Below are 15,641 nucleotides of genomic sequence, written 5' to 3'. Positions count from 1 at the left end.
GGGCCGAAGAGGCTGAAATGCCAGAAACCGGTCCCCGGTAGCTTGTTTCCTTCCCAGTGTAAGAATTGGCTTTTGTAGTTTGGTTTGCCCTGTTCCCATCATGCACTGGGACAGGAACAGACTAATTTGCATACAGTCAGGTTCTGAAACTGGGATGGTGCAGTGAGCTAAAAAACGGTGTTGGATCTAGCCCTGATCTCTTGACTGGGTGAGAGTATTCTGTTTAATTCAGAGACTCTGTCCCTCACCACCCCTTGTTGTAAATATTTTTGTCCACCCTAAGCGTGGAAGGGTATACTCAGATGTGAGTCCCTTGCTCATTGCACCATCAGGATTCAAGCAAGCCGGGCCGAAGAGGCTGAAATGCCAGAAACCGGTCCCCGGTAGCTTGTTTCCTTCCCAGTGTAAGAATTGGCTTTTGTAGTTTGGTTTGCCCTGTTCCCATCATGCACTGGGACAGGAACAGACTAATTTGCATACAGTCAGGTTCTGAAACTGGGATGGTACAGTGAGCTAAAAAACGGTGTTGGATCTAGCCCTGATCTCTTGACTGGGTGAGAGTATTCTGTTTAATTCAGAGACTCTGTCCCTCACCACCCCTTGTTGTAAATATTTTTGTCCACCCTAAGCGTGGAAGGGTATACTCAGATGTGAGTCCCTTGCTCATTGCACCATCAGGATTCAAGCAAGCCGGGCCGAAGAGGCTGAAATGCCAGAAACCGGTCCCCGGTAGCTTGTTTCCTTCCCAGTGTAAGAATTGGCTTTTGTAGTTTGGTTTGCCCTGTTCCCATCATGCACTGGGACAGGAACAGACTAATTTGCATACAGTCAGGTTCTGAAACTGGGATGGTGCAGTGAGCTAAAAAACGGTGTTGGATCTAGCCCTGATCTCTTGACTGGGTGAGAGTATTCTGTTTAATTCAGAGACTCTGTCCCTCACCACCCCTTGTTGTAAATATTTTTGTCCACCCTAAGCGTGGAAGGGTATACTCAGATGTGAGTCCCTTGCTCATTGCACCATCAGGATTCAAGCAAGCCGGGCCGAAGAGGCTGAAATGCCAGAAACCGGTCCCCGGTAGCTTGTTTCCTTCCCAGTGTAAGAATTGGCTTTTGTAGTTTGGTTTGCCCTGTTCCCATCATGCACTGGGACAGGAACAGACTAATTTGCATACAGTCAGGTTCTGAAACTGGGATGGTGCAGTGAGCTAAAAAACGGTGTTGGATCTAGCCCTGATCTCTTGACTGGGTGAGAGTATTCTGTTTAATTCAGAGACTCTGTCCCTCACCACCCCTTGTTGTAAATATTTTTGTCCACCCTAAGCGTGGAAGGGTATACTCAGATGTGAGTCCCTTGCTCATTGCACCATCAGGATTCAAGCAAGCCGGGCCGAAGAGGCTGAAATGCCAGAAACCGGTCCCCGGTAGCTTGTTTCCTTCCCAGTGTAAGAATTGGCTTTTGTAGTTTGGTTTGCCCTGTTCCCATCATGCACTGGGACAGGAACAGACTAATTTGCATACAGTCAGGTTCTGAAACTGGGATGGTGCAGTGAGCTAAAAAACGGTGTTGGATCTAGCCCTGATCTCTTGACTGGGTGAGAGTATTCTGTTTAATTCAGAGACTCTGTCCCTCACCACCCCTTGTTGTAAATATTTTTGTCCACCCTAAGCGTGGAAGGGTATACTCAGATGTGAGTCCCTTGCTCATTGCACCATCAGGATTCAAGCAAGCCGGGGGCGAAGAGGCTGAAATGCCAGAAACCGGTCCCCGGTAGCTTGTTTCCTTCCCAGTGTAAGAATTGGCTTTTGTAGTTTGGTTTGCCCTGTTCCCATCATGCACTGGGACAGGAACAGACTAATTTGCATACAGTCAGGTTCTGAAACTGGGATGGTGCAGTGAGCTAAAAAACGGTGTTGGATCTAGCCCTGATCTCTTGACTGGGTGAGAGTATTCTGTTTAATTCAGAGACTCTGTCCCTCACCACCCCTTGTTGTAAATATTTTTGTCCACCCTAAGCGTGGAAGGGTATACTCAGATGTGAGTCCCTTGCTCATTGCACCATCAGGATTCAAGCAAGCCGGGCCGAAGAGGCTGAAATGCCAGAAACCGGTCCCCGGTAGCTTGTTTCCTTCCCAGTGTAAGAATTGGCTTTTGTAGTTTGGTTTGCCCTGTTCCCATCATGCACTGGGACAGGAACAGACTAATTTGCATACAGTCAGGTTCTGAAACTGGGATGGTGCAGTGAGCTAAAAAACGGTGTTGGATCTAGCCCTGATCTCTTGACTGGGTGAGAGTATTCTGTTTAATTCAGAGACTCTGTCCCTCACCACCCCTTGTTGTAAATATTTTTGTCCACCCTAAGCGTGGAAGGGTATACTCAGATGTGAGTCCCTTGCTCATTGCACCATCAGGATTCAAGCAAGCCGGGCCGAAGAGGCTGAAATGCCAGAAACCGGTCCCCGGTAGCTTGTTTCCTTCCCAGTGTAAGAATTGGCTTTTGTAGTTTGGTTTGCCCTGTTCCCATCATGCACTGGGACAGGAACAGACTAATTTGCATACAGTCAGGTTCTGAAACTGGGATGGTGCAGTGAGCTAAAAAACGGTGTTGGATCTAGCCCTGATCTCTTGACTGGGTGAGAGTATTCTGTTTAATTCAGAGACTCTGTCCCTCACCACCCCTTGTTGTAAATATTTTTGTCCACCCTAAGCGTGGAAGGGTATACTCAGATGTGAGTCCCTTGCTCATTGCACCATCAGGATTCAAGCAAGCCGGGCCGAAGAGGCTGAAATGCCAGAAACCGGTCCCCGGTAGCTTGTTTCCTTCCCAGTGTAAGAATTGGCTTTTGTAGTTTGGTTTGCCCTGTTCCCATCATGCACTGGGACAGGAACAGACTAATTTGCATACAGTCAGGTTCTGAAACTGGGATGGTGCAGTGAGCTAAAAAACGGTGTTGGATCTAGCCCTGATCTCTTGACTGGGTGAGAGTATTCTGTTTAATTCAGAGACTCTGTCCCTCACCACCCCTTGTTGTAAATATTTTTGTCCACCCTAAGCGTGGAAGGGTATACTCAGATGTGAGTCCCTTGCTCATTGCACCATCAGGATTCAAGCAAGCCGGGCCGAAGAGGCTGAAATGCCAGAAACCGGTCCCCGGTAGCTTGTTTCCTTCCCAGTGTAAGAATTGGCTTTTGTAGTTTGGTTTGCCCTGTTCCCATCATGCACTGGGACAGGAACAGACTAATTTGCATACAGTCAGGTTCTGAAACTGGGATGGTGCAGTGAGCTAAAAAACGGTGTTGGATCTAGCCCTGATCTCTTGACTGGGTGAGAGTATTCTGTTTAATTCAGAGACTCTGTCCCTCACCACCCCTTGTTGTAAATATTTTTGTCCACCCTAAGCGTGGAAGGGTATACTCAGATGTGAGTCCCTTGCTCATTGCACCATCAGGATTCAAGCAAGCCGGGCCGAAGAGGCTGAAATGCCAGAAACCGGTCCCCGGTAGCTTGTTTCCTTCCCAGTGTAAGAATTGGCTTTTGTAGTTTGGTTTGCCCTGTTCCCATCATGCACTGGGACAGGAACAGACTAATTTGCATACAGTCAGGTTCTGAAACTGGGATGGTGCAGTGAGCTAAAAAACGGTGTTGGATCTAGCCCTGATCTCTTGACTGGGTGAGAGTATTCTGTTTAATTCAGAGACTCTGTCCCTCACCACCCCTTGTTGTAAATATTTTTGTCCACCCTAAGCGTGGAAGGGTATACTCAGATGTGAGTCCCTTGCTCATTGCACCATCAGGATTCAAGCAAGCCGGGCCGAAGAGGCTGAAATGCCAGAAACCGGTCCCCGGTAGCTTGTTTCCTTCCCAGTGTAAGAATTGGCTTTTGTAGTTTGGTTTGCCCTGTTCCCATCATGCACTGGGACAGGAACAGACTAATTTGCATACAGTCAGGTTCTGAAACTGGGATGGTGCAGTGAGCTAAAAAACGGTGTTGGATCTAGCCCTGATCTCTTGACTGGGTGAGAGTATTCTGTTTAATTCAGAGACTCTGTCCCTCACCACCCCTTGTTGTAAATATTCTTTCCCCATATCAGGCTGGATTCAGGCGAGCAACCAGTACCATTGACCAGGTTTTCCGCTTTACCATACTGCAGTGGAAGACGGTTTTACTTGGAAGAGGCTACCTGTATGTCGCGTTTGTCGACCTACGGGCGGCATTTGATTTAGTCCCCAGGTTTAAGCTATGGTTGCTCTTACAAAAGCTGGGAATTCCTGCCGAATTGCTCACCCTAATTATGCGTCTACATGAATCCAACTTCGCAAGAGTTCAGTGGGGTGGGAATGGCGAGTCAACTTCGGACTTCCCCGTGGAAAGGGGGGTCCGACAAGGCTGTGCCATGGCTCCCTTACTCTTCTCATTATTTATCAATGGGATTGTCGAGCGAATGTTGGGAGCAAGCGTAGACGCTCCATCGTTAGCGGACGTCAGGGTCCCGATCCTGATGTTCGCTGATGATACCCTGATATTGTCAAAAACCCCTGCAGGGCTACAACGCGCATTAAATATTTTTGATATTTTTTGCAAAGAGCACGGCCTAGAGGTAAATGTGGGGAAAACGAAATTAATGGCCTTTTCCCCTCGCCGTAAAATCTACCCTAAGGTAAATGTAAATGTAATGTAAATGTAAATGTAAATGTAAATGTAAATGTAAATGTATTGGCATTTATATAGCGCACTACTTACCCGTAGGGTCCCAAGGCGCTTCGACCGCTGCGAAACCCTTCCTGGCTTCCCTGAGAGATGGTCCCTTAATGGGTATCTCCAGGGCGAGACCAGGCATCCCCGGCGGTCTGGTGGGGCCGTTAGTGAAGATGAGGCAAGCTAATGCCCAGAGTTGCCGAGTGTGATCGCTGATCAGAGTGGGCACCGAGGCGAGAGAATTATCGAGTCCGCTGACCCTGGTCCAGAAACCTGCCGCGCCGGGAATCGAACCCTGGTCCCGGGCCGTCCTCTGCTCTCAGGTCTGCCGCCTCTAACCAGTGAGCCACACTACTTCACTCAGGTAACCCTGAATAATAGCAAGTTAGAGACTGTTAATGAGTTCACATATTTAGGGGTACAGATAGCAGAGGGCCCTGGCTGGTCACATCATTTGGAAAAAGCGGCCCTAAAGCACCAACAGCTTTCAGGTGCATTGCGGGGAGAACACCGGAAATCTAAGACAAAACCGATTAAACCCGCCCTTATAGTGTATGACGCAAAGGTCCTAGGTGCCACCTTATACGGTGCGGAGTTATGGGCTTGGGATAATATAGCGGCCCTACAGACATCTGAGAATAAGTTTCTCAGAGGGATTACAGGTCTCCCACAGAGCACCCCCCTAATACCATTGTTCCTAGAGTTGGGTAGACGTCCAATTAGCGATAGAGCGCGATTGCGCCATGTTCTCTAGTGGAGACGTCTTTGGACAACTCCAGAGATTAGACAATATGCTGAAGGTTTCCTTTCGATAATTAAGGAAGACAACTTCCACAAGATAAAATGGCTTAAAAACCTAAGGGCCATGTTAATCAACTTGGGGTTTTCCAATCTTTGGACTAACCCAGTGGAAGAAGCCTTCCCAAGCAAGGAAGCCCTCAAACTACAATATTGGGATTGGGTGGACGGCAATTTGCTGAAAGGTGTTAGGTCTGACTCTATGGCGGGTCGCTTCCTGGAGACAAAAATTTGTCCTATCCTAGAAAATTACTGGGACACTATTACGGTACCAATGGATAGGAAGCTAGTCTTTCAGCTAAGATCCGGTTCTATTCCCCTAAAAAAACTAACGGCAGGTTGGCAGAGGTCGACTAATAGGTTATGCCCAGTATGTGAAACAGCCGTGGAGAGTGTAGGCCACTTTCTATTTGTATGTAAAGCCTACTCATCACCTAGGAGAGTATGGCTTACACCTGTATGCAAAAACCTTGGGACACGTGACAGCGCAGTGGCATTAAGAATTTTGTGTACATCAACTCAGGAATCGATAGTTATTGGGGTAGCTAAATACTTGGGGTGGGCCTGGGCAATCAGGCGACGATCTTTGGGGGGGACCAGTTAATCAGGTTTCTCTTTTTAATTGCCCAAAATCTAAACTAATTTGTTATATGTAAATTTTTCTATGTCGATATTGTATGAGCTTGCACAGAATGTCTATATGAATTTTTACCTGTTAAATGCTTTGTCTCTTATTCTGTAATGTTCAATTTTATGCTGTGCTTTTATGAGAAATTATCTAGAATAAAGCTTGTACAAACAAACAAACAGAATTGTATGTATTTTGTATTTAATTTGTGTGTATAAAAGTATATGATTTTTAATTTGGAGTGACTCTGAGATAGATACCGTGAATCGGAATTGTTAGATAGTATATAAGATTGTACCAGAGCACCCTATTACAGTACTAATTGAATGCAATTTTAACAATGGTTTTATTAAGTACAAATGTTTCCTTATAATAATACATTTTTGAGAGTAACAAAAATGATATTCTAGTGTGGAGTACTAATATTTACCCAATATCTATCTAACATCACAGTTATAAAGCAAAAGGTATTGATTTAAATGTGTAGGCCTCATGGTCAAACAAAAGAGTAATACACAGAAAGGATTTCTCCAATGGATGTCAGGGCATCAGGCATCAGCTACAATTCACACGGCAAATGGTCTTCCTATAACTTATCGTCCCTTTCTCCAGTGTCTCGCTCCATTGGGGGTGGGTGGGTTGGGAAGGGGTCAGTTGTCTGCCACGGGAGCTTTCTGGGGCTTTAATCGGGGTACCTGTGTCCGACAATATTGCAGGTTCAAGCATGAGTGTGCCCAGTGTGGGGGTCGGCATGCCATCTTTCAGTGTTTCCCCATGCAGCCTCTGGGGGATCACGGGAGAGGGCAGAGAGGCAGAGGGACCCTTCCAACTCTTATACCAACAGGCTCCTACCCCAATTAGGCTTCAGGCTATGCTGTCCTGTTTGAAAGACTACACGGATGGGGCGGCAGCGGTTAAATTGCTTTGGGGTATTCGAGTAGGGTTTCGGATTGGTTATCAGGGTCCTCGGGTACAGCGTTGGGCCGAGAACTTAAAATCAGCGAAATAATTACCTCATGTGGTTAGAGCTAAACTGGACAAGGAATTGGATCTGGGCAGGATAGCGGGTCCTTTTCAATATTGTCCCCTGCCCAACTTGATGTTATCGCCTTTGGGGGTTGTTCCAAAGAAAGTCCAAGGTGAGTTTCGTTTCATTCACCATCTGTCCTGGCCGGAGGGCCAGTCGATAAATGATTTCATTTCGGTAGAGGACACTGGAGTGTCTTTTGCCTCTGTAGACGATGCTTTGCGGGTGGTTCGTGTGGCTGGAGTGGGTGCGCAGTTTGCGAAATGTGATATTCAAGCGGCTTTTCGGTTGATGCCTATACACCCATTGGATTTTGAACTGCTTGGAATGTATTTTGAGGAAGCATTCTAAGTATATCGTGTGTTGCCCATGGGCTGTTCCATCTTGTGTTCTCTTTTCGAGACTTTTAGCACGTTCTTGGAATGGTGTGTAATAAGAAAATCTGGGCATAAGGCAGTTTGTCACTATTTGGACGACTTTTTGTTTATTGGTCAAGCTGGAACCGAGCAGTGTAACAAAGTTTTGGCTTCCTTTCAGGAGATGGCAGGTGAATTTGGATTCCGCTGGCTCCAGAAAAAACAGAGGGTCCAGCAACGAAGTTAGTCTTTTTAGGCATAGAGATTGATACTGAAGCAATGGTGGCTCGTTTGCCTTTGGCTAAGGTGCAGGAGATCAAGGCATTTTTGAAGGAAGTTCTGGGTGAAAAGAAGTTGCAGCTCAGACAAGTTCAGCGGCTATTGGGATATCTCAATTTTGCCTGTAGAGTGGTGAGGGCGGGAAGAACCTTTTGCAGACGACTTGGTTTTGCAATGTCGGGTGCTTCCTTGCCGCATCATCACATCAGACTGACAAACAGGGTGAAAGAAGATTTGGTCATCTGGTTAAGATTTTTTGGATGAATTCAATGGTGTGTCGATCAATTTTGTGGAGGACGACACAATGTGGCAGGTTCAGATTTTCTCGGACGCTTCAGGGGCGCAAGGCATTGGTCTGTTTTGGGAAGGGCGCTGGTGCGCGGAGAGTTGGCCGGAGCATTGGTAGCTCAGGGCCGTAGTATCGCCTTCTTGGAGTTTTTTCCGCTACTGGTGGCACTACAGGTGTGGGGAGAAGAGTTCAGGGATCGTTGTGTACTATTTCACATCGACAACATGGCGGTGGTAAGTTTGGTCAATGGGCAGAGAGCGAAGCAAGTGAGGGTTCTGCATTTGTAGTGAGCATTTATGTTACAGATCCTTGAGCTGAACATTGTTTTTAGAGCCAGGCATAATCCTGGTGTCAACAACTCAATCGCCGACGCTCTGTCTCGTTGCAATTGGCAGAAGTTCCGAGATTTGGCGCCAAGAGCGGACAGATGCAAGACAGAGATTCCTTCGACCATCTGGGACCTGGGGGAGTGAGGATTGCGGAGCTGGTGGAGCAGTCCATTGCTATGTCCACGCGGAAGAGTTACCAGCAAGCGTGGTCTGAATTCTTGACTTATGCTTTGGCTCATGATCAGGAGGGTGCAGCAGTAGAAGATGAACAGTTCATGTTACGTTTTGTATTACATTTAATGGACAAGGGTTTGTCGCATACAACGATTTCAGGCAAACTTGCGGGCATTTCGTTTTATAGTCAGTTATTGTTAGGTAAGGTAGTACAGGTTGGGTTTTTGTTGCGTAGGATGCTGAAAGGTTTTGGGCGAAGCAAAGTTCATGGCAAGTCTTTGAGAGAGCCTATTACATTTGACTTATTACGTCGGGTTTTAGGAGTTCTGCCTAATTGTTGCTATAGTGAATGGGAATTAGTTAGATTCAGGTTATGTATGGTCTGGTTGTTTTTTGGTGCGTTCCAGATTTCGGAACTTTTGGGTTTAAGGAATCAGGTGGGGATGCAGACGTCAGATGTAAGAATTGTGAATGAGGTTGAGACAGTCAAAGACAGACCAAAAAGGGGTTAAAACATGGATAAGGTTGAGGGGGAGTGGGGTGGGGAGTTTTTGTCCTTTGATTGAGTGGGAGTCATTTTTACTGTCAAAGTTTTTCCTTTCAAGGGTGATTTTTTGTCATGTTCAAGAAGGCCAGTTGACTTCTTTTCAGTTTTTATCAGTTTTAAGGAAAAGTCTAGCCTTGGTGGGGGAAAATCCGCAGTACTTTGGGACCCATTCCTTTAGGATAGGTGCCGCTACGGAAGCTGCCAGACTGGGTTGGGGGAGGGAGGAGATACAGCGCATTGGGAGGTGGAAATCAAACTGTTGCTACAGATATGTTCGGCTATGAAATGCAACAGCCCCCTTTTTTGTATACTAGTTTAATGTTGATTTTTTATCATTGGTCGAGTTTTGGATTTCCCCCGGAAAAAGAGGACATGGATTGTGGGCCATTCTTTGGTAAAATGGTCATCAGTTTTTGCCGAACAGCAAATCTGTGGAAGGGTTTGGGTTTGTATGGAAAAGACCATGAGGTGTTGTGGAAAGGGTTGGGGGGTATGAAATGGCATGATTTATTTCCTTTGCTGTCCAAACTGGCTGCTGAATGGGGAATCCCAGATCTCCTAATCATACACCTGGGAGAAAACAATTTGGTTGAATTATCAGGCCTGACCCTGATACAGTGAATGAAGCTGGATCTAGCAGTACTCAAAAATAATTGGGTGGGAACAACGGTTGTTTGGACAGAATTCGTGTATAGGCACCAATGGAGAGGGGCTCGATTACATTCGGCGGTGGAAAAAGCCCGTCGTAAATTGAACAGAGCAATGAAAATTTTCTGCACGGCAATGGGCATAACTGTTTTGGCACACGAGCACTTTTCAAGCAAGATGCTGCATTTGTTCAGAGATGATGGGGTGCATTTGTCGCAGATGGGGCAAGCGTATTATCTTATGGAACTGCGGGATGTTTTGGCAAAGTTGTGTTGTGTTGATCTATGGTGTACTCATAAGAAAGTTTAATTTTTTGTTTTATATATTGCAGAGGTTTTGGGTGGGGCAGGAAAACACTTGGGGGTTTTCCTGGGTGGCGTGTTTTTAGGGGATAGGATGGTCTAGAGCGGACTTATCCTTTCTCTCTAGGGGGTGGGGGAGGGTAGGTGAAAAAGGGAAAGGAAAAGTGGAAAGGAAAATATTGGATTGGTTCTAAAACAGTTTTGGAGTTTTGGCAAATAATGAAATCATTGGGGAATGGTGATGTAATAACCACTTGGGGAAAAGGTTTGGGAAAAATATACGAAGGTGTTTGTTTAATAAACGTAAGGTTCGGAGTCTGTCTTTGGCTGTCCTAATAATAAAGTGACCTTTTATGCTACATAGCAGAGTTGTGTGGAGTGTCCTTATTCGTGCAATGAGAAACAACTGCATGCACTTTATGTTTCCCAGCACCAACGCTATGATTTCCAGGCACAACTGTAGACATATCTATAGACATAGAAAGAGGACTATGGAGAGTTCAGGGTCCACACTGCATTAATTCTACGGGCTGTCTGCCTGCTGCTCAGGTGCCAAGACTTATTTTAAGGGCTGGTACATATTAGGCTGTTGCTTTAATGTAAAGGTTATCTGCAAGAGACACTAAGCAGGGTTGTGGAATGAGTAAGGGTGAGACAGAACAGGGTGAGTAAATGGACAGCAAAAAACGTGATCAGGCACCGGGAAACCTTTGTGTTGCTGTTGCGCCTTGTAAGAATAAAATAACATAACAAGCAAGTATTTCTGAAGGACACTGGCCTAGACAAGTTAAAAAAAAGGCCAAGAAATAGGTGGAGATTAACTGCACAAACCATCTACAACAGGTCACTGTCTACGCTTGACCTAAAAAGCAGTCTACAAACACTGGAGCATATTCATATCAGGCATATTCATATCAGGTTCGCCAACAAAAGAAACAGTAACCTTCGTGGCAAGCTGGTTCACCCATACAAATTAAAAACAAAACGGTTCTCACTACAGGGGGCCTGCAAACAGAGGTAGGACACTTTCCATGTGTGCAGTGTGTCACTTAACTAAAGATACAAAAGTCCTACAACTCATTCAGAACCAAGTCTGGACATTGAGACAACATACAAATTGCAACATTACACATGCAATTTATATGATCACCTGCCCTTGTCAATTAAGATACATTGGCATGACCTGCAGAAATGTCAAAACCCGGATAGGAGAACATCGGAGCGATATAATTTATATGTATTTTGATAAGGGATTAAATGACACTAGCCCTTGGCTAGCATTTAACTAACAAAATAAAACAATACATTATCAACGAATCTAATTATTATAAATAATATAAGGCTTGGTGACGCATAGTGCCTCAAACCTGTTCTTTGTTGCGTTTCTTTGAACAAAATCACAGTGATCTAACAAAAGCAATCTTTAGCTCATCATGAAACACTACCATCTCACAGTGATTAACAACTTGAAATTTCTCTCTTACCCTGCACTACATTTTATTACAGATCAGTCAGAGTCTGCAATTTACAACATTTGGCAACACCAAGTGGCAGTAATCTCACTGTATTTACAACACTAATATATTACCTCATAGCCTACATACTTTAACACATTGAAACATAGTTCATTTCATTTTCTAGGACATTCAAAACACAACAATTACACTTTCTTTGGTTGTATTTTTAATTATTTATTTCTTTTTTATCATCACTTTTTATCTTTTACTTTTTTGAACTCATTCTATTCTTTTTATCATTTTTAGCACATATAACATATAAAAAATATATATCTTTTAAAAAAATATATAAATTATTACCATTCTGTACAGTACATTGAATTGTCCACAGCACTTTTTATATAATACAGACAATATTGAATAAGAAAAGAGAAAAATATGATACCCTGGTTACACAACACTAATCACACTAACATACTACTCTCAGACAAAATCATACACTTTCACAACAACCCATTGCAACCACATCTGTACAAAGCAAGGTATGTTGTTAGGCAGAGAAAAACTCTGCTAAGATGAGAACCACAGAATGTTTTGTAGGGCTCTCTCTAGAACGGGTACACTTTTTCGTATTAAATATGAGTATTAGCCTGGTAGGCTTTTGTTAGAATGGGTTCTTCCTTCTAATTGAACTTGAATATCAGCTTGCGAGATCATATCCCTCATGTTGGATTAGCCATTACACCACCTTTGAATACAGCATGGTAAAAGCAAGCCCTCTAAAGTCGAGTTAAAGTTCAAGTACACGCAATAGCAGTCTTTTTTCCATGTTTCCTTCTTTCTACCTATACCATTTCCGTAAGAATACATTTCTTCTTAAGTCAATAAGCCATTAATAAAAATTCGATTGGGGAAAAGGTTTGGGAAAATTATACAAAGGTGTTTGTTTAATAAACGTAAGGTTCGGAGTCTGTCTTTGGCTGTCCTAATAATAAAGTGACCTTTTATGCTACATAGCAGAGTTGTGTGGAGTGTCCTTATTTGCGCGATGAGAAACAACTGCATGTACTTTATGGTTCCCAGCACCAACGCTATGATTTCCAGGCACAACTGTAGACATATCTATAGACATAGAAATGTCAAAACCCGGATAGGAGAACATCGGAGCGATATAATTTATATGTATTTTGATAAGGGATTAAATTACACTAGCCCTTGGCTAGCATTTAACTAACACAATAAAACAATACATTATCAACGAGTCCACAGCACTTTTTATATAATACAGACAATATTGAATTTCAAAAAACCCAAAGAAAAGAGAAAAATATGATACCCTGGTTAGACAACACTAATCACACTAACATACTACTCTCACACAAAGTCATACACTTTCACAACAACCCATTGCAACCATATCTGTTCAAAGCAAGGTATGTTGTTAGGCAGAGAAAAACTCTGCTAGGATGAGAACCACAGGAAGTTTTGTAGGGCTCTCTCTAGAACGGGTACACTTTTTCGTATTAAATTTGAGTATTCAAGTTCAAGTACACGCAATAGCAGTCTTTTTTCCATGTTTCCTTCTTTCTACCTATACCATTTCCGTAAGAATAAATTTCTTCTTAAGTCATTAAGCCATTAATAAAAATTCAAATAAATAATTTTTCACCTCCACAATCACTATCCAATAATCACTTCATTAAAGTACTATCCAACTGTACAGGCTAATCGCACGTACAATCATGAATGCCCTACATCGTTGTGAGATACTTGAGCCAAAATATGCTGACTATGACTATGTGCAACATGCCATGCACCTAATACATACAAGAGTGAGCCAGATTATCTAATTAAGAAAATACTACAAAAAAACACCTCCGAGTCACTGCCTCGTCGCATTTCGGAACATTTGGGAAACTTGCAAATAACGTGAATGTACACTCTTTTTTGATTTCTTCATCTAAACTTTACATAACATTTTTAAGCAAAAGATTTACTCATCTTAAGCATGGTGTTATCTGCATACTTAAAACGGTGCAAAAGAGAGCAGTTACTTTACAACTTGCACAAAATACTTTATATCTTGTAAATAAAGAGCTCTACCACAAAATGGAGTCAAATTATTAAATAAAAAATCACAAGCAGAACATAATAACAATTTTGTTATATTTAAAATAGGGTCACACCGGGTGTAAAAGGGATCACCATAAATATCAGAAGTCACAAATGTTATCACAAATCTTTGTCTTCTTTTGTTATTCTCTTTTAGCTATAGGTGTAAGGTTGAACCTGTAACTGTATCGTTTTCAGGACACTGTGTGCTCCAAGATGAAAATGGGTAAATGACCAAACTCGGTAACACTTATACACAGCATTGAAGTACCCTAAAATTTAGGCCTTCAAAAAGGTGCTGATGAAAACCACGAGACCCGTAAGGGTGTAAATTGCCAGAAACATGGCAACCTGATTACCTGGTGTTATGGACTAAGAATTTGTCCATATCAACACAGAGCATTTTTTAACCTAGTCATTATCCAGTTTTGATTAAAACGTCTCTTACTGGACAAGAGATCATTTTAAACACAATCCACTGTTGTTACAAAGACAGTCTCCCTCCTAGTGGAGTATATAGTATCACTTGGAGAACAGAAAACTCAAGTGATAAAGACCCAGTGTTGACGCTATCCTCCAGATCATGCAAGAAGAGATAAACATACAGTGAAAGTTGTGACAGTGCGGTTGAGAGTCTCATGAACACTTTTTTCAGAGACTCTTGTATAAAGACAAACATTGCTCATTCCCCCCTTCATGATTACAGTAGTACTTCTCCTATAAAGAAAAACACTGTTATGCTGGGAAAGTTTGCAGATTTGTCAATTACAATTGCTTTACAGGCTATAATGTCTAGCAGTGGAGAACACCCAGGAGGTTATGTTCCTTAAATGGTAGAGTATGCTCTGCAATCACCAAAGATTAGACTGTGCTACAATCACTTTCACTAAGCAATTAATCAAGCGATCCAATCTGTGGCTGCCTCTTTCCACCTTTCTTTCTCAAAAATTGCCTACCTCTCCTACTACTACTACTCATCAGTTTGATCCCCCTTAACTTAATTTTATTTTTCCCATTGTTAGTGGTTGTCAATATGATACAGTTGCAGCTTATACCCTTCTTTTCCTCTTAACAAGATTCACCCCTTTTTTCTTTTCCCTCACTTCTTCCTGTTATAAAACTAGAAAATGCTTAGTTATACCATTTAGGTGTTCGCTATAGTGTTTATTTGTTGATTTAGTATATAACATTTAATAACCATTGATTCTGGTTGTCTTATACTGACAATTTAATTTCCTATATTTTAGTTAAACTAATCTCAGCTAAGTTGTACTCCAACTAATGTAAGTTTCGTACTTCTTTAATAAAACATTTCAAACTTTAAAAAATAAATACATAATAGCTATTTGTGGCCAGTCCAAAAGAAAAGTATTACCTGAACAAGGCGCCTAATGTCCTGTGATGTCCAATTACTGACTGTTGCTGTGCTCTGTATACAAGGTTCCAAGAATCTACCTTTTAAGGTCTGACCAAAGACTGAACCACGCCTACTTTAGCTTGCCAGATGCTTTGCTCTACCACATTCAGATTACTATTTGCATTAATATTTGTCAAGAAATTGATAAATGGTTTTCTAAAGCTAATAAATTTACACCGCAGAGAATGTGACACGCCTAATCTAACATGGCAAATGCTTTGCTTTACCCCATTCAGATTACTATTTGCATTAATTTTTTTCGAGGAATTGATAAATGGTAATCTAAAGCTAATAAATGTATGCTTCAGGGAATGATTTGTCTATTGTCACTTAACTGCATTATTCTTGTGACAGAAATACATTCACACCGAAATCAAGATATAACCCAACACCATTGAAAAGAGACCCCTATGCAAAAGTATCATAAGACTGTTCAAGAGTGTGTGGAGCTAACCAACACCCAGCTACTTACACAGTGAGCCAAGACATTTTGCAAACAAAATAGTCCAGACATTGGCTGCAGATTCTGGATCCGCACTGGAATAGGGATGCTCTCTCCTAATTAACAACAGAAAATAACTCA

General features: G+C 42.8%; 1 protein-coding gene across 1 annotated transcript in view; it reads right to left on the bottom strand.

The window, feature by feature from the left end:
• Window positions 1-15,127, bottom strand: part of LOC147689809 (galectin-3-like) — a 201,020-nt gene extending 185,893 nt beyond the window's left edge. The window contains exon 1 of the mRNA XM_086936598.1: window positions 15,017-15,127. The gene's annotated coding sequence lies outside the window, so the exon portion shown is untranslated. The remainder of the gene's footprint in view (window positions 1-15,016) is intronic.
• Between the last annotated feature and the right edge of the window lie 514 nt (window positions 15,128-15,641).

The sequence above is a fragment of the Lissotriton vulgaris genome, chromosome 9 (assembly GCF_964263255.1).
Source record: "Lissotriton vulgaris chromosome 9, aLisVul1.2, whole genome shotgun sequence".
Lineage (NCBI taxonomy): Eukaryota > Metazoa > Chordata > Amphibia > Caudata > Salamandridae > Lissotriton > Lissotriton vulgaris.
This window is presented reverse-complemented; position numbering and strand designations above follow the sequence as displayed.